This window comes from Macaca fascicularis, chromosome 8 (genome assembly GCF_037993035.2).
Source record: "Macaca fascicularis isolate 582-1 chromosome 8, T2T-MFA8v1.1".
In the NCBI taxonomy this organism is placed as follows: domain Eukaryota; kingdom Metazoa; phylum Chordata; class Mammalia; order Primates; family Cercopithecidae; genus Macaca; species Macaca fascicularis.
The window spans coordinates 40,097,373-40,118,197 of record NC_088382.1 but is presented as its reverse complement, the minus strand read 5'-3'; the positions used below and the strand labels follow the sequence as shown (position 1 = coordinate 40,118,197).

The 20,825-nt window shown below is 39.2% G+C and overlaps 1 long non-coding RNA gene across 1 annotated transcript in view; it reads left to right on the top strand.

Annotated features, from left to right (window-relative positions):
* Nucleotides 1-12,458: 12,458 nt before the first annotated feature.
* Nucleotides 12,459-20,825, top strand: part of LOC123575176 (uncharacterized) — a 352,692-nt gene continuing 344,325 nt past the window's right edge. Inside the window, exon 1 of the long non-coding RNA XR_010577245.2 lies at nt 12,459-12,648. This is a non-coding gene — a long non-coding RNA (uncharacterized lncRNA). The remainder of the gene's footprint in view (nt 12,649-20,825) is intronic.

Here is a 20,825-nt window from a genome sequence, read left to right as displayed (position 1 = left end):
AAAACCAAGATATACCCTGGCCACCTTGGGCACATGTCCTCAGGACCTTCTGAGGCTGTGTCACAGACGCGCGTCCTTAATTTTGGCAAAATAAACTTCCTAAATTGACCGGAGACCTGAGTTAGATATTTGGGGTTCACCGTAGACATACATTGATCCATTTTAGAGATTAAAAATTTCAGGGGCAGAGACACTCATTGATTTGCCCATGGTCTCTGAGCCAGTAAGTGGTGGTTTTGACTCACAGCTCAGTCAAGCAGGCTTCAAAATCGTTGCTCTCACTATTAAGCTTTACAGACAGATCTGTTGCAAGCTGCTGTCTGTATCTGGGACAGTGAAACCTTCAGCATCTGAGGCTGCTTCTCTGTAAAGAGGTTAAACCTCCTTCCTCTTTCTGACCACATGGGTCATTACAAAGGGGCACTCCATGTTAATGAAGGATCTTTAATGGCTTTAGGTAACTCCTGATTGCCTCCACTACTCTGATTTGGAAATCATGCTCTATCTAAGGAGACCTCTTCAGTCTAACGAGAAAGAAAAGGGGGTGGAAGTGGGAGAAAAGGGAAAAATACAGGAAAGGCTAAAGCCAGTCACCACACCTAATTAGCTGCATTTGCAGCCTGCACAGACAAGAGCTCTCCTGAGGAGCAGCCAGATGAGGAGGGTGTGTTTCTTTGCAGGAAATGTTGTCCCCTAGGAGACAGGAAGAAGTGGCCTCTAGCAGGTGGAACCAAGGTCATCTAGAAGTATTTCAGTTTGAGGTCTGAACTATGGAGACTGGGAATAGCTCCAGAGTTCTGAAATGCATCAGGAAGAGGGTATAACCTATGATACATCATTCGCCATTCCTTGCTTGGTGTACATGTCTGGGATTAGTTTGTCCCTTCTCTTAATATTTTAAAAGTACTATCTCCTTGGTTTGGGTAGGGTAGGAAGCCGAGAGTTTCAGATCTTCTTTTGCAGCCTCCACAACATCTTGCAAAATCTGTTCATATTTTAAACAATGAGCTTGCTGGAAGAGAGAGCTATGCGATGAGAGTGAACACACACGTGTAATGAAAAACTATGAAAAATAAATTTAGTACTTTATTATAACCTCAAGAGTGCAACCCGAAGGAGGGATGTGAGATCTGGTACTGTTTTTAAGGAAGAGACGGTAATAATGACCAGGTAGAATTTAGAGGATAAAGGAGACAGAGTCATTCCAGATGAGAAAATGTCAGGAACTGTAAGAATGAACGTATGTGAAAAGGGAAGGAGGAAGAAATAACATTTTTGGGATCTAGCCATTTTACACTTCCTTTACAATAACAGTCCTAGATAATGAGTGTTATGATACCCAATTAACTCTAGGATCTGAGTTGATGTGCCTAAGATCACAGACTTAATTAGGAATAGAAGGCCCAATCTTGTGATCCCAAAGCATGGATTTTTTTCCCTTATATGATGTCTCCTCTTAATTTTAGAGTGTGATTTACTAATAAATGTCTTTCAAAAAGAAAAAAAAAATTAAAACCAGAAAAAAAAATCCAGTTACTATTTATATGATATGGTAGAGCAAAGGACTTTCTAAGCATAAAAAGAATGAAAAAAGTAACCAAAAATAGATTTCTTAGCTTATATGACAATTGAATTCTTTATAGTTCATAAACATCATAAAATTAAAGCCAAGCAATACATTTTTACAACAAATAATTGGTACAAAATTTGGTACCTCTTATAAATAACTCATAAAATTTGTAAGCAATACTGAACAGTACTGGAAAAATGAAAAGAAACATTAACATTCAGTGATGAAGACTACAGCTAATATTTGATAACGATGTGAATACTTATATAAAAGAAAGTCTTCTTTGTCATGAGCACAAAAATGTTACCTCATATACAGCTGTTAAAAATGTAAATATTGCAGAAGTATCAAAATATTTATTTTGTTAACTGAGTAACTTATTTATTTATTTATTTTTGAGATGGAGTCTCACTCTGTCGCCTAGGCTGGAGTCTGGAGTGCAGTGGTGTAATCTTGGCTCATGGCAGTCTCTGCCTCTCAGGTTCAATTGATTCTCCTGTCTCAGCCTCCAGAGTAGCTGGGATTACAGGCATGCACCACCACACCTGGCTAATTTTTTTTGCATTTTTAGTAGAAACAGGGTTTCACCATGTTGGCCAGGCTGGTCTCAAACTTCTGACTGTAAGTGATCCACCCACCTCGGCCTCTGAAAGTGCTGGGATTACATGGATGAGCCACTGAGCTTGGCCTAGTAACTCATTTTTAAGGTATCTATCCTCAAGAAGTAATTAGAACTTCAAAGTAAACTTCAAAAGAATAATTTTTGTTTTTAATGGAAAAATAATAGCAAGTACCTAATTATTAAATGAAAAGAAAATAAATAAAGACATCCATTGGTGGATTATCTTGCCATTCATAGTATGGAAAATTATGACAAAAGAATATTAAATTTTTTTTAAAGTAGCAACATTAAATGTACAATATTATCTTTATAATATTGAAATTTGTATGCTTAGAAAAAAGACCAGAAGGAAATGTAATATAGGGTCATTTACTATCTTTTAGTGTGAAAATATAGGGATTTAAAAAATATATATATTTTTGGCGAGCCGCAGTGGCTTATGCTAGTAATTCCATTATTTTGGGAAGCTGAAGTGAGAGATTTACTTCAGCCCAAAAGTTTGAGACCAGCCTGGACAACATAATGGGAATCCCTTGTGTACAAAAACTAAAAAAATTAGCTGGACATGGTGGCGTGTGCCTGTGGTCCCAGCTACTCCGGAGATGGAGGTGGGAGGATCACTTGAGCCCAGGAGTTCTTGAGGCTACAGTGAGCTGTGAGCATATTAGTAAGCTCCAGCCTGGGTGAGAGTGAGACCCTGTCTCAAAAAAGAAAAGAAAAAAAAAAAGTAAAAAAAATTGTTAAAATACACTTTTTATTGTCTTTAAAATGAAAATGCACTGTATTATGGTACATACTTTAAGTAAAATAATCAACTAGCTTGCCATTGTTCCTTCATTCATTCATTCATTGAACAAGTCATTACAGAGAAGCTTCTATGTGGTGGCAGGCACTTGCCCACTATGCTGCACAGAGTCCCTGCTCCCAAGGAACTTTCAAGTGTATGATCCAGTGTAAAATTACAAATGAAAATAAGTATTATGAATGAAGAGGATACGTTTCTATAAGAATTCAGAGGCTGGGCACAGTGGCTCACAACTGTAATCCCAGCACTTTGGGAGGCTAAGGCCGGTGGATCACCTGATGTGAGGAGTTTGAGACCAGCCTGGCCATCTAAAAATACAAAAATTAGCGGGGTATGGTGGCACATGCCTGTAATCCCAGCTACTTGGGAGGCTGAGGTAGGAGAATCGCTTGAAACTGGGAGGCAGAGGCTGCAGTGAGCCAAGATTGTGCCACTGCACTCCAGCTTGGGAGACAGAGTGAGACTCCATCACAAAAAAAAAAAAAAAAAAAAAAAGAATTCAGAGTAAAGTAACCTGCTCCAAACTACTTGACAGGAATAGTTCTCAACTCTGATATTGGAATCACCTGGGACACTTAACAGACGACAATCCCTAGCTTGCTCCCCACCCTTCTCTCCTCTGTCCCAGGTCTTACTCTCCAGGTGACATACCCTTCAACCCGGTGGTTGGAGCACAACTGGGCTGAGGTGAGGAGAAGATGCAGACAATGGAACTGGACATGGCTAGAGTCAGACAAAGTGTGCGAGGCTTCTGGGTCCTGGATTTTTAACCTGTGCATTTATTTTCCTGAAAGCACTGGAAAACCTTTGAAGCATTTAAGCCTAGATTTGACAACAGATTTACATTTTCTAAATCTTTCCTCTCTCTGCAATGAGAAGAAGAGATTGCTGGGGAACCAGAATGAAAAAGGGTGGTCAGTGCACTATCATAGGACAGTGTGGAAGTGGATGAGGGTCAAACAGAGGAGGGTGGGTGGAATTGACAGATATTTATGAGTAAAATAGTGATGACTTGTTTATGACTGCATATGGGAATGGTCGTAAGACACACTAGTATTTATCATGTGAAATCTAATTGAGATTTATTTCCTAGATGCAAAGAGTCGCTAACAGCTGGTGAGCTTTATCATAATTATGGGAAAAACGCCCTTTATAATGTTCCCTTAACCAAAGTGAATTTGTAACAGAAAGATATTCCAAGATTAAGTATAAATAAAAAATAATTGAATTGTTCAAAGTCCCAAATATGTATGTAATAATGAACAGGGCCTGTCCCTAGGTCACCGGTGAGAAGTCTGGGCTTCCAGCACATTAGGCCACATTCTAGACCCTTCATGGTTGTCAGCATGATGAGGCCAGACTTTGTCTTGACACACTTATCCAATAATTCTGAGATGACTGGTATTTTCTAGGTAAGGAAAGAAGAACATGACTATTAGAATGTCCATCTGTATTTTATTTCATGCAAGGGACAGTGAAATTTGATTCCTCAACCATACATTTATGATGCAGTTTCCCCCTTTCATTTGCTGTATTAACTGATATATTTCTCATTCTACTTTCATTAAAGAAAAGACTGGATAGGTCATGGCAGATTTTAATCTGTTTTAATAGAGCAAAGCATTTGCTTTGGGATAATGTAGGAAATCAAAGACTGGGCTGAATGAGACCATAGGGGTATCCCAAGAGCATGCATTTTAGACTTTTTCTGCTTCCATCCTATCAACAATCTGGGACTGAAGTGTTTGCAGATCTTTTGTCAGACAAACAGGTAAGTACTGAGGAACTGGTAAAGTGTTTATCGCTGGGCTATAGACGAGGTTAGGAACACACAATAGCCACCTCAGCTAATTGGAAGTGGGATAGGTAGGCAAAGGAAAATATAAAAAATAAACTCGAGGTGATAAAATGTCTTACTAGGAATGAAACGCTATAGGAAAACAAAACTTGGCATTTTGAGATAACCTTTAAAATTTCAATTATTTTGGAACATAGTAATTAATAATTTTGCGGGCATCATGAATGTTTGTCGTCGTTGTTGTTTATTATTTTTTGAGACAGAGTGGCTTGATCTCGGCTCACTGCAACCTTCACCTCCTGGGTTCAAGCAGTTCTCCCTGCCTAGCCTCCCGAGTAGCTGGGATTATAGGCACCCAATACCACAACAGCGTTATGAATTCGAATTTAGTATTTTAGAGTGATCTTAATAGGTGGGAACATAATTGGCTTCCCTGTATCTAAATCTAGACGTAACTCTGTTCTCTGCTCAGCACTGTCTCTTGGCTGTAGGTAGTGATTGAATTAAACAAAACAACAACAACAAAAAACCAAACACGAAAACACACATTTATTTCTTTTGAAAAAATGACCTGGAAAAGGAAGTCCATAGCTAAGTTTGGGATAAAAGTTAAGTGGTTCTGAAGGTTATACTTCTTAGACAGAAAAGAAAAAAAAAAATAGAGTCAAATGCTGAGTTCAACTCAGCATGCCCTCTACAGAGAAATGAGAGTGAGCAATCTGTGGAACTATTTCTGCCAGAATTTATTTTAATAGCTGTGTAAAGCCTTCAGTATTGAATTTATAGAATCATTAATTGTCTAAGGGGGTCACTTAAAATTTTAAGTTATACTTTATATAGCATTTTATGGAAAAATGATGTGTAATAGGGGTATTTTCAGATTTGTAAATTTGAGAAGGCCTAGGGACATTCCCCTCATGAATGTATATTTCTCCCATCCAAGTACTGCTTGGCTTCTGAGGTCCGATGAGATCGGGTGTGTTCAGTGTGGTATGGCCGTAGACATCAATGTATGTTTCTTAAAGTGTTAATGATCTGATGAAAAGAACAAAAAAGAATTCCCTTTACCTAGTCAGATAAGGATTTGGAGATAAGGCAGTTTTAGTAGCCAGAGTCATAATAGATTGATAAGAGTAATAATAATGGAAAAAAAGGGGGTGGGAGGCAGAGAGAGAGAGAGAGAGAGAGAGAGAGAGAGAAATGTAGTGATGTAGGTAGGAGGTTGGAAGCCCTTTTTAAAAAAATGCATAAATGCATATTATGGTTAAGAAAAATTTTTGTGAGCCAGTTTCAGAAACATTCAGTGGAGATTTCAGGGACTTCAGAATTCTAGTCCTGGTTCTGCTCCAAACTAACTCTGTGACTTTGAGGAAGTCGTTTATCCTCTCCGATCTTTAATTTTTTTTCTGAACCTTAATTTCTTCATCCATAAAATGATCGCAGTGGCCTGGGTAATGCCTGAGGTACAGTTCAGTGATTTTATGGCTTGTAGGTAATCATACTATATCGTTTTGCATCTTTTTTTTCTTCCATTGAACATTATATATTGAATATTTTCCATGTCAGTAACATTACTTTAAGACATCGTTTGAATGACTGCATAATGCTTATTACATTATCTTAATTATTTAGCCATCTCCTACATATTTAAGCTCTTTCCAATGTTTTTATGATTAAAAATGCTGCATAAGCATCTTTGTAAATATTTGTCTCCATCTCCAGTGAGCTCCTTGGGTTGAGTCCTAAAAATAAAATTACTATTTTAAAGACAATGAGCTCCTTTAAAGTGTTTGATATTTGTTGCCAAATCTCTTCTTAGAAAGCTTGAAATATTTTTATGCCTACTGGAACTCCTAGGTCTTCTCCATTTCACCCATATTATTATATTTAACATTTAAAAAGTATAGGCTGGGTGCAGTGGCTCTCGCCTGTAATCCCAGCACTTTGGGAGGCTGAGGCGGTGGATCACCTGAGTTCAGGAGTTCGAGACCAGCCTGACCAACATGAAGAAACCCTGTCTTTACTAAAAATACAAAATTAGCTGGGCACGGTGGCGCATGCCTGTAATCCCAGCTACTTGGGAGGCTGAGGCAGGTGAATTGCTTGAACCCTGGAGGTGGAGGTTATGGTGAGCCGAGATTGTGCCATTGCACTGAGGCCTGGGCAACAAAGCAAAACTCTGTCTCAAAACATATATATATATGTGTGTGTGTGTGTGTGTGTGTGTGTGTTTATGTATGTATTTGACTTTTTTTTTCCATTGGAAAGCCAGTCCTGTCTTAATTTGAGTTAAGAACATCTTTTCCATTGAGGATAATATTAACCCTTTGGTTCTCTTATTTATAGCTCATAGGTGTCTTGACCTCACCTACCAGTGATTACAAATATTTAGCAATTCCAAATTCCACAAATTAGAGTCTTCACCTCCTAATCAAACTCTACTAGGGTTCCCCTCACCCCATTATTCCCTAGAACTTGGTTAGGGAAAGGGGAGGAACTGGCAGGAAAATCAGGCATCTGTTCCTTTCCGTGATGGCTCCTCTTTCTGTCTCATCATCCTTGGCCATCAGCCTGATGTTGTTCTCCACATTCCTGAACCAACAAGGGGATCTTCTGTGTGACTGACTGGCAGGACCAGCTCTTCAGAAAGGGCTTTCCGCAGCAGTTCACTGGGTTCTTAGAAACAGAATTCCATCTGCTCCTTCCTGCCTTAGGTTTTTCCTTATCAGATAGCAGAGGACTCCAAGAATAGAGGGGCTGCAACAGGCATGACCAGGCCAGCTTCACACACTCCTTTTCACTGATCTTTAGGCTCTGACACTTTTGAAACTGTGCCCCAAAGAGGTCAAGAAACGAGTGGCCAATTATTGAGTTTACATGATGACATTATAAAAAATAAAATCAGCTTGCTGAAATGCTAAAACTCCCTCTGCTTATAAAATGACAAAACTGGCTGAAATTGGTTGGAACCAATATGGCCAACTGAAGTTTGCACAGAACAATCTGGTTCAAATGTTGGTTGCATGCTTCATACTAACTCCCTGTGAATTTATGCATACAACCCAGGAATAGGCATGAAGAGACAACTACACAGCTCCGAGGATTTTCCAGACCTCCCTTTCCTTCCACCAGTCACCTACTAATCCCCAGATCCACCCCCTAAACCTTTTCTAATAAAAATACCAGGCCAGCCCTGGGAGAGAGTTGGAGCTTGACTCCACTCACCTTGTTGGTTGCTCTAAAATAAAAAGCTTTTTTTTTTTTTTGCTCAGAAATCCAAGGCCATGATGTTGGCTTCTAATGCATCAAGCAGCAAGCCCTTTCTTCCAGACACACTCCTCCATTTCCTGCTTTCTATCCAGTCCATCTGTCAGATCTGTGGACACATTTAAATCCTGATTATGCTGAGGGTTGCTGTTCTCTCTTTCTTACTGGCTCCCAGATATTTCCAAGTGATTGGCTGTGTGCAGCCTCCCTTCCCTGTCCCTGAGCATTCTGTGGTGGTGGGGCCTTTGGGAGTTTGATGGCAGGTTGAGGCTGGTCCTGAGGATGGTATGACCTGATTCCTTAAGAGGACTCATAGCCTCTGTCAAACCCCAACACAAATACTGCTACATATTGTTTAACTATTCCCAAGTTTGGTTCTGGTGTTTTGCAACATGCTAAAGTTCTTTTTGTGTTTTGTTTTGTTTGTTTATTTATTTATTTATTTATTTTTAGGTAGTCTTACTCTGTCTTCCAGGCTGGAATGCAGTGGCACAATCTTGGCTCACTGCAACCTTCACCTCCCAGGTTCAGGTGATTCTCCTGCCTCAGCCTCCCGAGTAGCTGGGATTACAGACGTGCACCACCACCCCTGGCTAATTTTTGTATTTTTAGTAGAGACAGGGTTTCACCTTGTTGGCCAGGCTGGTCTTGAACTCCTGACTTCAGATGATCTGCCTGTCTTGGCCTCCCAAAGTGTTTGTATTTTTATATGATCAAATTTAAGTTTTTTTTTCCACTCATGATTTACTCCATTGTCATTGTACATTGAAAGTACCCTAATAAGTTGAACTCTAACATCCATATAAAAGAGACTTCCTCTGAAAAGCTTAAAAGGGGAAAAGATCAAGCCTGTAATCCCAGCACTTTGGGAGGTCGAGGCGGGCGGATCTCGAGGTCAGGAGATCAGGACCATCCTTGCTAACATGGTGAAACCCTGTCTCTACTAAAAGTAAAAAAAAAAAAAAAAAAAAAAAAAGAATTAGCTGGGCGTGGTGGCGGGCACCTGTAGTGAGGCAGGAGAATGACGTGAACCCAGGAGCTGGAGATTGCAGTGAGCTGAGATCGTGCCACTGCACTCCAGCTTAGGCGACAGAGCCACACTCTGTCAAAAAAAAAAAAAGGGGCGGGGAGAAACTTGTCCTATTAGTATTACCAAGTTTATCAAGTCACAGTAATTAAAACAGTTTGGCTTTGGCAGAAAAATCAGACAAATGCATTCAAATGAGAGAGTAGAAAATCATGAAACAGACCCAATATTGCTATGTAATATATCACAAAACATTGCATGTTAGCAGGAGCAAAGCTTACTATTCTATCAATAGCAGTAGGAAAATTGTCTCTTTGGATAAAACATGAAAGTTGAACTTCATGTAACTATGACTTAATTTCAGGTAGGTAATTTTTCTTAAAAGTGTCAGACACTATTCTAGGTACTGAGGTTATATCTGTGAAATAGAAAGATGAGGACCTTGCTTATTCTAATGAGGATAAACATACACTAAACAAATGAATAAAGTAATTTAAAAAACTTCAGAATATACATGCTCTGAAGGAAATGAGCAGGTTGATGGGCTAGAGAAGAAATGAGGTGGAGGTAAAGTGACTTCAGATGGGGTGGCATGGAAGTCTCCTTTAAGAAGTTGGAATCTGAGCAGAGACCACAAGAATTGTGTATTAGTCTGTTCTCATGGTGCTAATGAAGACATACCCGAGACTGGGTAATTTAGAAGAAAAAGAGATTTAATGGACTCACAGTTACACATGGCTGGGGAGGTCTCAGAAGGCAAAGGAGGAGCAAAGTCACATCTTACATGGCAGCAGGCAGAAGAATAAGAGCTAAGCAAAAAGGGAAACCTGTTATAAAACGATAAGATCTCGTGAGACTTATTCACTACCACAAGGCTTATTCACTACCATAGGGGAGAAACTGCCCCCAAGATTGAATGATCTCCTGCTAGGTCCCTCCTACAATCTGTGGGGATTATGGGAGCTACAAATCAAGATGAGAGTTGGGTGGAATACAGCCAAACTATATTGAATTGAAACTGTGCCCAAAATAGTTAAAGAAACTAATGACTAAGATATTCATGAGTTTGTAGGATGGCAGATTAAACAACAACAAAAGACTTGCTGAAATGCTGAAGCTCCCCCCACTCATGAGATTTCAAAGACTGCCAAACATTGATTACAATTGATTGGAACAAATATGACCAACTGGAGTCTATGCAGAATGGGCTTGCTGATGTCACAGCCCAAATTTCGATCACATGTTCCATACTAATAATGCCCATCAAATGTGCACACGTGACTGACTCATGAGAAGGCAGTGAAGAGATACCTGTGCATGCCTGAGAACTTTTTAGTCCTCCTCTTTCCTCCCACCAATCACCCACTAATCTCAGAATTCACCCCCTAAACCTTTTCTAATAAAATGACTGCCTTAGAGCCAGTACAGGGAGACAGATTTGAGCTAGACTCTAGTCTCCTTGTTGGTTGACTTGCAATAAAAAATGCTTTTCTTTTCTCAAAAACCCAGGGATATAATATTGGCTTCCTGTGCATCTAGGAGTAAGCCATTTTACTTGGTAACCTCTTCAGTTAAGAGATGAGAATGAGATGTCTACAGATGATAGCAAGGAGGGAGCAGCATCTCTGGTATATTCTGGTGGCTTCAGTATCGGAGGAGCTGGGATATTGCAGGAGGAAGGAGAAAGGGTATGGAAGAGGCAAGAGGGAGCACAGAGAACACTTATGCTGCCTCATGGCCCTGCGGTGTGGGGAAATGAGAGAGGGAGATAAAAGGCCTCCAACTGGGGGAGTTTTGGAGAAATGGGAAAACCAGCTTTCAGTAAAGGCACAATCAGCAACTGTTGAAGATGGACTTGCTGTTTCCAGGTGAGGCCATCTAATGTGCATAGTGTAGACTTTGCATGGGCAGGAAGGGGAAGGCAATGGACCAGACTATGAGGGGTTCCAAGCAGGAAGGGGACAAGAGTGCAGGTGGTACCTAAGGCCAGCAGGGATGCAAGACATTGTGGGGTTACCTCTGATGGCTTCTAGAGGAAGGGGAACAATTAGTTCAAAGTACAGTTGCAAGAAGTTAAATGATATGGAGTGATTGCTTCCTCTGCAATTTCAGATGATGTCTGTGTAATAACCTTGACTGAGAATAAGACTGAGGGAGGCGAGAGTAGGATGGAAGATTCTTACTGGGAGTGAGAGGTAAGGTGTTGGTCTTTGGGTGGCTACTTTCTCAATTGTTTTCTCTAATAATGGTCAGTCGAGAATAAGGAATTATTTCATAAGACAGTTACAGACATTGATACCACAAGCCCCAGAGGGGACTGTCTCAAAAAAGAAAAGGAAGCTTTTTATGCCAAGATGTCATTGTTATTAGAAAGTTGTAAAGGATATATTTGTAAGCCAGTCTATGGGCTATGATCATTTGGCAAAAATTTTTAAGCCCTAAGAAATGTCATCCAATATTTGTCAACAGTGCTAAAAATGATGTGGATCGGTATCAGTTAGAATTTTACTTGCAAGAAATAAAAGTTGACTCTGACAAGCAGGAGAGGGATTTATAGAGGAATATTGAGTAGCTCACAGTAGCTTGAGTAGCTGGAAGTGCTGTAGAACCAAGCTTGAAAGCCATCTAGGCATAGCAAGACTCAAAATTGTGCCGTAAATCTGGTCTGATGAGATGCCAACATCATTTCCAATTTTAATTGGCAGAATGTATCCCAAAAGATATCCACACCGTAATTCCAGAGCCTGTGACATTGTTATTTTACATGACAAGAGGGACTTTGCAAATGTAATTAAGTTTATGAACCTTAAAATAGGGAAACTATCCCATATTACCCAGGTGGGGCCAATGTTATAATATGAACCTTAAAACAGAACTTTTTCTGAAAGGAGAAAGAAGAGATCTGATAGAGAAGTTGGAGAGATTTGAAGAATGAGATTTGCACCACTGCTGGTGTGAAAATGGAGGCGGCAACATGATGAGGGTTGACTGGAGCCTAATGAGATAAGAACCATTCCCAGCAGACAGTCAGCAAAAATGGGAGACTCAGCCCACATCCACAAAAAAACCGAATTCTGCCAACAACTTGAATGAGCTTGGAAGCAGGTCTCCAAGCCCACCCAAGACAAGGCAAGTCTCATTTACTGTTTAGTAAAAATACAACAAGCCACTTTTTAGATTCAAACAGCTGATTTACTTACATAGACAGCAAGAGGGAGATTAACCAAGGGCTGCAGTTCCCAATGGTCCTCATCGCTCACACCAGAAAGAATTATACAGAAACAAAAGGGGGCTATAATATGGATTGTGGGCTATGGTGTTCCTGGGGAGCTAACTCTATAGCTAAGCAGTCTTATATCCTACAGCTCCATTTTCAGGGGAGCAGAGAAGACATTCCCATGCCTCATCACAACCTGGGAAGCTGCAGTAAACCATATCATCTCATGAAAGCCTCTTGGGAGAGGTAGGTTCAGTGGGAGATGGCCTCACAGAAGCTCCTCATCATGCTCCTAGCCTCTCCTGTTCTGGAAGGATCACAAAGCATTCTTCTAAGGCTCAGGTAAGCTGTGGTTCAAGCCTTTGCATGCATGAGCTACATAAATACATGAAAAGTCACCAGGAAACCATGAAAGAGCTACTCTTCTGCACAGATTCTCCCCAGAGCCTGTAGATATTAGCTCAGACTGGCCACTACCTTGATATCTTCCTTATAAAACCTGGAATGGAGAAGTCAGTCATACCCACCTGGACTTCTGCCATACAGAATGGTGAGAAAATCAGTGTGTGTTGTTTTTCGGACTAAGATGGTGATAATTTTTTATATAGCAATAGAAAATTAGTATGATCCCTGAGCACCATAGTGGGCATGGGGCTCATTGTGACACTCATCACTGGATGCTATTGCTGGCATTTCATGGCTTGGTTACCTGGGAAGCTAGATGCACCTGTCATCTGCTTGCAGAGAAGTTTCCTCCTATCTTAATTCTTTGTTTCATCAGTTTCTCACTCAAATTCCAGAATGAGTGCTTGTTATTAGCTATGCTTAGACCATGTGCCATGCACTAACTACAAAAGAGGCTTGAAACGTGGCTACCTGTAATAATCAGCTTCTATAGTTGGGGCGGGGTGGGGTATGCTGAGCTTCTCATCAATAATTCCCCAAACATTGAAAGGAGATTCAAATAATGGTATTTTCACACTGCTGACAAAGACATGCCTGAGACTGGGTGATTTATAAAGACAAAGGTTTAATGGACTCACAGTTCCATGTGGCTGGAGAGGCCTCACGATCATGGTGGAGGAAAGGCACGTCTTAACATGGCAGCAGAATGAGAGAGCCAAGCGAAAAGGGAAACCGCTTATAAAATCATCAATCTCGTGGGACTTATTTACTACCACAAGAATAGTATGGGGAAAACTGCCTCCATGATTCAATTATCTCCGACCCGGTCCTTCCCACAACCCATGGGAATTATGGGAGCTACAGTTCAAGATGAGATTTGGGTGGGGACACAGCCAAACCATATTCAGTGATCAAGCAACAAGTGTTACTACTGCCACATACCACTCTTTTCATTGTCCAATACAAGATAAACCTTAGGCTCCCATGGTTTTAAGATTTTAATATTTCAGGAGAATACTGGTGCTTCCAGCAGGAGAATAAACAATGCTTCCATTGTATATGAAGCTGAGACATCCACTTGATAAATGTGGGCTTCTCCAGCCACTAAGTCAACAGGAGGAAAGGAGGTTTATAATATTGGGATATTGGCCAATAAAAGTGATCTTGCTTATCAAGGAGGTATATATTTGCTGATGCACAAGGTGAAATTTTGTGAGAAGACCATTATGTGCATAAAAATAAGAGGGACTCCTTTCACTTCAACCAGTTGTATTCTGTGCCTGTGTATCCAGGGGGAAAGAGCCCCTTGTTGGTTGCTGTTTAGAGGGGATACCAAGCCTGTGAGCAACACCTCTGTCTCATGTGGTATTTTCTCCTGATTAATATTGTGCCAGAGTCTTCATATACCATTCTATTTTACAGAGCCAGCTGCTTCTAGACAATTGAATAGAGAGTAAGATCAGTGAAACCCACCAGCTTGATCTCCTTTACTGTAATGTTAATTCACTATAAAGTAGGTTCCTTGTGCAAAAAATAGTGTTCTGTGGGATATTATTTTATTATCTAAAAATATCTGGAGAGTGTGAGGTGTGGATGTGTGTGCAAGTTAACATGAATCTGTACTGCAGGGATGATCACATAAGTAAAGAACGTTACCCAGTAATTTCCATTTCAGGATGCTTCAGAGGTGGTTGTTTAGAATTTAGAAAACTTTATACCATAGTTCACACTTCACAGAAGTAGCTACACACAATGTGTTTCACATATCACAGTCTGATTCAGTACTGGAGGGTTTATTAACTGACATAAGGAATATTAAAAATATATTGTTGGAGAAATAAATAGCATTCAATAGATGCTGTCTGGAAAGGTTTGTACAGAAAAATCTACTCTTGCATGATCAATCCTCTATGATCCCAGCAGGCTAATATTTTTTGAGTAGCACCTCAGCTCTAAAACTCCCCTTATTCCCAACTTTCTCACCTGATGGAGAATTATTTGCTCTATGAGACTAGAAACATTGCTTTTCTGCCATCAGAGTATTTGTAGGGTTGTCTCAGTGTGAGCTATTAGTGGCCTTGTGGTGTGCAAAAGAGAAGAGTGGGAAGGGTGGAGAGCTAGCAGTTCCTCAAGTTTGCAAGACCTCATTGTTTGCATGTTTTGATGCCTGCTCATTGATACATATTGGTACTTGTTTCAGAATTTGTATTTTTTTAAACATAGCATCTAGCAATAACATTGTAGAGAAATCAACTGACTGCAGCCATCACTAGTCACTGGAGGCAACCAATATTTACCAAGGAGAACCTGATGACTCTGAATGGCTAAATTGGCTTAGGTCTATCCTTAACAGAAATTATTAGGGTGAATAAGACATTCAGTACAGCCATGGCTTGTGATGGTGGTAGGTATGTGGTGGGGAGGCATCAATTTTCTGGGAGTTGCCTGCATAGTTTCATTGAGATACAGGAACAAATTGGCTTATATCAACTGTGATCTCTTTGTAGGTGGTGCCTGCTCACAAGTGACTCAAAGTCGATCATTTGGCACTGTCAGGGCTGCCACTCCAAATGATGCTGAAGCCCTGACCCCACCTCCATAAAGGCTGCAGCATCCCAGGTGACACCAAATGAAGCTATATTATCCTTCAGCCCTCCAGGTGCTGGAGCTGTAGAGTAACCAGAAAGAAGTAGAGAATACCAATCTCTTGGCTTGTGTTGACTTTCTCACCCAGGCCCCCAAGCCGCACTTGTACTCAGAGTCCCATAAAGACTCAAGGAGACAGCTATTTTATCCTGTGGTTTTAACATCTTTCTCCACAAGGAGTCAAAAGCCACAGCTCAGGAAGCACTGACAGTAGTAGTAGTTGTTTCATTATCTCATTATCCCAAGTCTCCCTGAATAAGGTGCCCTCCTCCAGCCTAAAACAAACACCTGGTGTGTATAACATCATACAGATAGACCCTGGTAGATAATATCTGTGTGTGTTCGAGTTTGTATTTGGGGAGGGGGTGCTGCTGAGCACCATACAAGTTTGTGTTTAGAATGATGTCTATCCTACCCTCATGCATGCCAAGTGGAAAAATTATATTTGGTAAAGATTAGTCATTACTCAATTTGGGGTAATTTTTTGTTGTGCTTAAAATCTTTTGATACTTGGAATACTTCAGAATGTTTATTATAGATTGAAGTTGTACCAAGGTAACAACTTATTTGCAGATACCTAAAGGGAGCTGGCAATCACATTCAGACCCATAGAAGCATCCAGTTAGGCATTAAAACAGTATTTTAAGTTTTTTTTTTTTTTAATTTATTTTTTATTATTGTACTTTAAGTTGTAGGGTACATGTGCATAACGTGCAGGTTTGTTACATATGTATACTTGTGCCATGTTGGTGTGCTGCACCCATCAACTCGTCATTTACATCAGGTATAACCTATCATGGGGAGGGGGGAGGGGGGAGGGATTGCATTGGGAGTTATTTTAAGTTTTTAAAACTAAGTTGTTATGATTTTAAAATTAAGAAATTTCACTTTAAAATATCTTAATGTTCATATGTATTTGAACAATCACACTGTGCCCTCATTTCTAAATGGCAGTAATGGATTATGACTTTTAGAGAGGGCTTTAGTCTCTGGCTTTGGCACTTTCTACTTGCCTGTTTATTCTGTAGGTATTTATATTTGTGTTGTCTACTTTAGAGTCTCACTCAAATGGCATACTTATGGAGGTGTCTAAAGTAATTCTATAGAAGTCAACTAACTCTACTAAAACCTCTATAAATATCACATCATAATATCTTGATCTTAATTTCATCTTCTCCAGTGATTTCCAAAATTTTATCCATGAACCAGCATCTGAATGGCTGCAGGAAAATTAACTGGGATAGTTTTCTGAATTTGAATTAGTAGGCCCCCATCCTTAAACACGTTGATTTCAGTGTGGGTCAGGGATGGAGCCTGTCTACCTTTTTCACTAAAATATCTGGGCAATTCTCTTGCATAGTGTATTGGGAGCCATTGGTTCCCTGTCCTTCTCACCCTAGGTGGGGAGGGATGAGAGGGCCACAGAAGTACATTAACTACTGCAGCTGAACTGCTGGACAGGTCCATTAATTAAATTTATTGGCATTAATCACTTTATTTCAATCTGTCAGAGCATCTCACTGAATGAGAAGGTCAGGACCCAAGAGAAGGGTAGCTGAAGCCAATATTACAGAAGCAGAAGTGGATCAGATGTCTCTTCTGCTTCTTCTATTTTAATCCAACTTATTCTCTGATGAACATAAGCTTCTCTGCCCTGCTCAGCCTCCAAATTCCCCAGACGTCTTACAATTTTTCAAAACCTTTGACGGAGCGGAGGAAAACGTGAGGAGGAGTGAGAAGGGTAGGCACTTGAGTGATTCTTTAGTTTGATATTTCTCTTAACTTCTACTTTTTCTTTAATCTCCTCTATCCACAGATATTCTTTGAGATCCTTACACAGTATCAAGACAGCACACTGACATTCTGATTGTGAATAAATATTTCAAATAAATATCTTTAGTGTAGACTTTGATATTGATCTTTTTTTTAGGTCTTTGTCAGTATTTTTTACTGGATAAGATTCATCATGTATTTCCGGGTATATTGTCTTATACTCAGAGGTGGTGTATGGTAGAGGTAGAGGAAGAAATTAGGAGCTTCGAATTGGGGACCAGAATCCTTGTGTCTTCTGGAATCTAGTCCATGTCTGAGGTGTCACCTCACTCAGCACTCTATTAACAGCTTTAAAAAAATATAGCAGTTAAAAAGGTAAAGTCGTAACACACAGGAAAGCAACAATGTTCTGGTTTGTGGGATTAATCAAAGGAAAAACTGATAGGTGAGACTAAGTAGCTACCCATTGCTGGAAGACAGATGCTGCTTCTGTAGATATGAACTAATGGCAAATGAGATAAACTCTCTTGAATTATAATGAGTTCTTTTGTCTGTAAAAATATTTCAAATCCCATGCATGAGAAAATAGAAGTAATGCAACATAACTTTTGTGTTTTTGCTGAATGTTCCCAATGCAACAGAAACTACGATTAAATAAAATGTAGGTTTAAGAGATCCATGAAAAGAAGTCATACATATGCTCAGGAGCTCTTTTATTTTTTTCTTCCTTCTCTCTTTCTTTTTAAAATCATCTCCCTTCATCTTTAGCATCATCTATCTTTCTCTATGCAAAGCACCACCACCTCAAACTGAGCGGCTTAACACAACAACCATTTGAGACATTTGCTTCAGCATATACCTGTAGTCTCAGCTGGGAGGCTGAGGTGGGAGGATTGCTTGAGAACAGAAGTTTGTAGCCAGTCTGGGCAACATAGCAAGACCCCATCTCTTAAAAGATAACAATTTTATTTTTAGCTCACAGTTCTGTGAGTCAGCAATTTGGGCTAGGCCCAGCTGTCCAGTTATTCTGCTCTGTTGTCAGTTATGCATCTGTCAGCTTATGGAAAGCCAGGTTGGCTACCTGTTAGCGGGGGTATCGGGGAGAACTGAGCAAGTATCTTTTAATACACAACAGGCTAGCCTGTATTGGTTCACATGGTGGCTGGGAGGATTCTGAGAGAGAGTGGAGGCACGCAAGGCCTCCTGAAGAGTAGGTTTGGAACTGGTACAAATATCATTTCTGCTGCATTCTATTGGTCAAAGCAAGTCACAGCCCAGATGTAAACAATTAAGGAATAGATTCCACCTTTTGATAGGAAGTACTGTAAAGTCACATTGCACAGAAGTGTGGACAAAGGTTGAAGTAGAAAATTATGACAGTGTTTATCATTGTCACTCACCTCTGAAAATTTTCATAAGCCTCTTGGTAATTTATAACCGTGGCAGTGTCTGTACAGGTAGATGCTATAAGGAGTGACAAAAGGAACGAAAAATACTGCTTCTATATTTATGTTGCCTGTAATCTATGGAGAAGGAAAGTATGAACCTCATCTGAGATCTACAGGTACAAGCATCCCCAGCTTATTATTGTCTAACCCATATGTACTAAAGAAGTATGAGTGAGAGAAATCAGTGGGACTGAGGAGTATTCCAACCATTGTGAACTGTGTTTAGCTACTTCAGCTCCCTGTTTGTTTGCACCACAAGTTTCTGCTCTTATAAGTGGTTTAATCCTGTTCTACTCTACTTAGACCTCTTAAATTTTGAGCATTTTATTTTTAATAGTTTCAAATATCTTCTAAGGCAGGAAGAATAGTACAATTACTACCCATATATCCTCTACCTAAATCAAACAATCGGAACATTTTCCCATATTTGTCATATAAATAATCATGGCACATTCAAAGGAAGAAAATACATCTCCAGAAGTTATCCTTAAAAAACACAGGCATCGTGTTTACTAGAAAAATACTTTAAAATAACTGTCTTAAATATTCCCAGAGCTAAATAAAAACATGACAGATAACTAAAGAAACGTAGGAAAGTAATAAATGAATACTATGAGAAGAGCAACAAAGCGCTAGAAGTTATTTAATAAAAATAACCAAACAGAAGTCCCACAGCTGAAAGATGTAATCATTGAATTAAAAAACTTACTACAGTTATACGACAAGAGACTCAAGCAGACAGAAGAAAGAATCAGAAAATTTGAAAACAGGACATTTGAAATTATCTAGTGTGAGGAACAAAAAGAATTAAGAAAAGTGAACAGAACCTAAGGAACTTATAAGGTACCATTAAACAGACAAATGCATACACTATATGAGTTCAGAAGGAGAAGAAAGAAAAGGGTAGAGAGACTACTTGAAAAACATAATTGCTGTAAACTTTCAAAATTTGAGGAAAGGTATGGTTCTACAAGTGGAAGAAGCTCAATGATCTACAAACTTGAAGAGACCCACAGTGAGACACATTATAATCAAATTGCTAAGTCAAAGACAAAGCAAGAATCTGGAGAAGAACAACAGCAGAATGACTATTCATGTCATGAGTAAATCACAGAATTTCCCAATATTATCAGTGTGTCCCCAGATTATCAGTGGATTTCTCAGAAGAAACATCGAAGGCCAGAAGTCAGTGGATTGATACATATACAAAGCGGAAAAAAATAAATAAAACAAAACCATCAACCAAGAATTCTATATGTGGCAAAACTGTTCTTCAAAAAACAGGGAGAAATTGAGACTTTCTCAGATAAACAAAAATCTGTGAAAGTTCATAACCACTGAATCTGCTCTACAAAAATTCCAAATGTAGTCCTTCAAGTTGAAATGAAGGGATGCTGGATAGTAGCTCAAAAGCCATACAAAAATATAGAGTTCTCTGATAAAGGGAAGTACAAAGACATTTTTAAAAATTGTTATTGTAATTTTGGTTTTTAATTCAATGTTTTATTTTTGATAAGGTTTAAAAGACAAATGCATAAAATTGATTATAAATCTGTTAACAGGCACACATATATAAAGAGGTAATTTATAACATAAATAACATAAAGGGGGCAGAGCTACAAAGGAGTAGGGTTTTTGTATGCAATTGAAATTGAGTTGGTATTCATTTAAGATAGATTATTATAACTTCAGGAGGTTAAATATAATCCCCATGTTAACCAAAAAGAAAATATCTGTAGAATATACACAAATAAAATGAGAAGGTAATTAGAATGTCACTATAAAAAATTAAATAAGATGTATGAAAAATAAATAACAGAATGTCAAAAGTAAGTGCTGCTCTTTCAGTAATTAATTATAAATGGGTTAAAGTCTCCAACAAAAGGCTTAGATTGATGGAGTGAATTTTTGTTTTAACAGATCTAGCTATGTGCTATCTACCACATAGTCACTTTAGATCTAAGGATATGCATAGGTTGAAAGTGAAAAATAAAGGGTGGGAAATTCCACGTAAACATTAACTAAAAGAAAGCAGAGGTTCCTATGCTAATATCAGACAAAATAGACTAAGTCAAAAACCATTATAAGATATATTGAAAGACCTTGTATAATAATAAAAGTGTCAGTTAATCAAAGATATAACAATTATAAATTTGTATGCACCAGACATCAGAGCTCTAAATATATGAAGCAAATATTGACAGAATTGAAGGGACAAAGAGGCAGATCTACAATAACAGCAGGAGA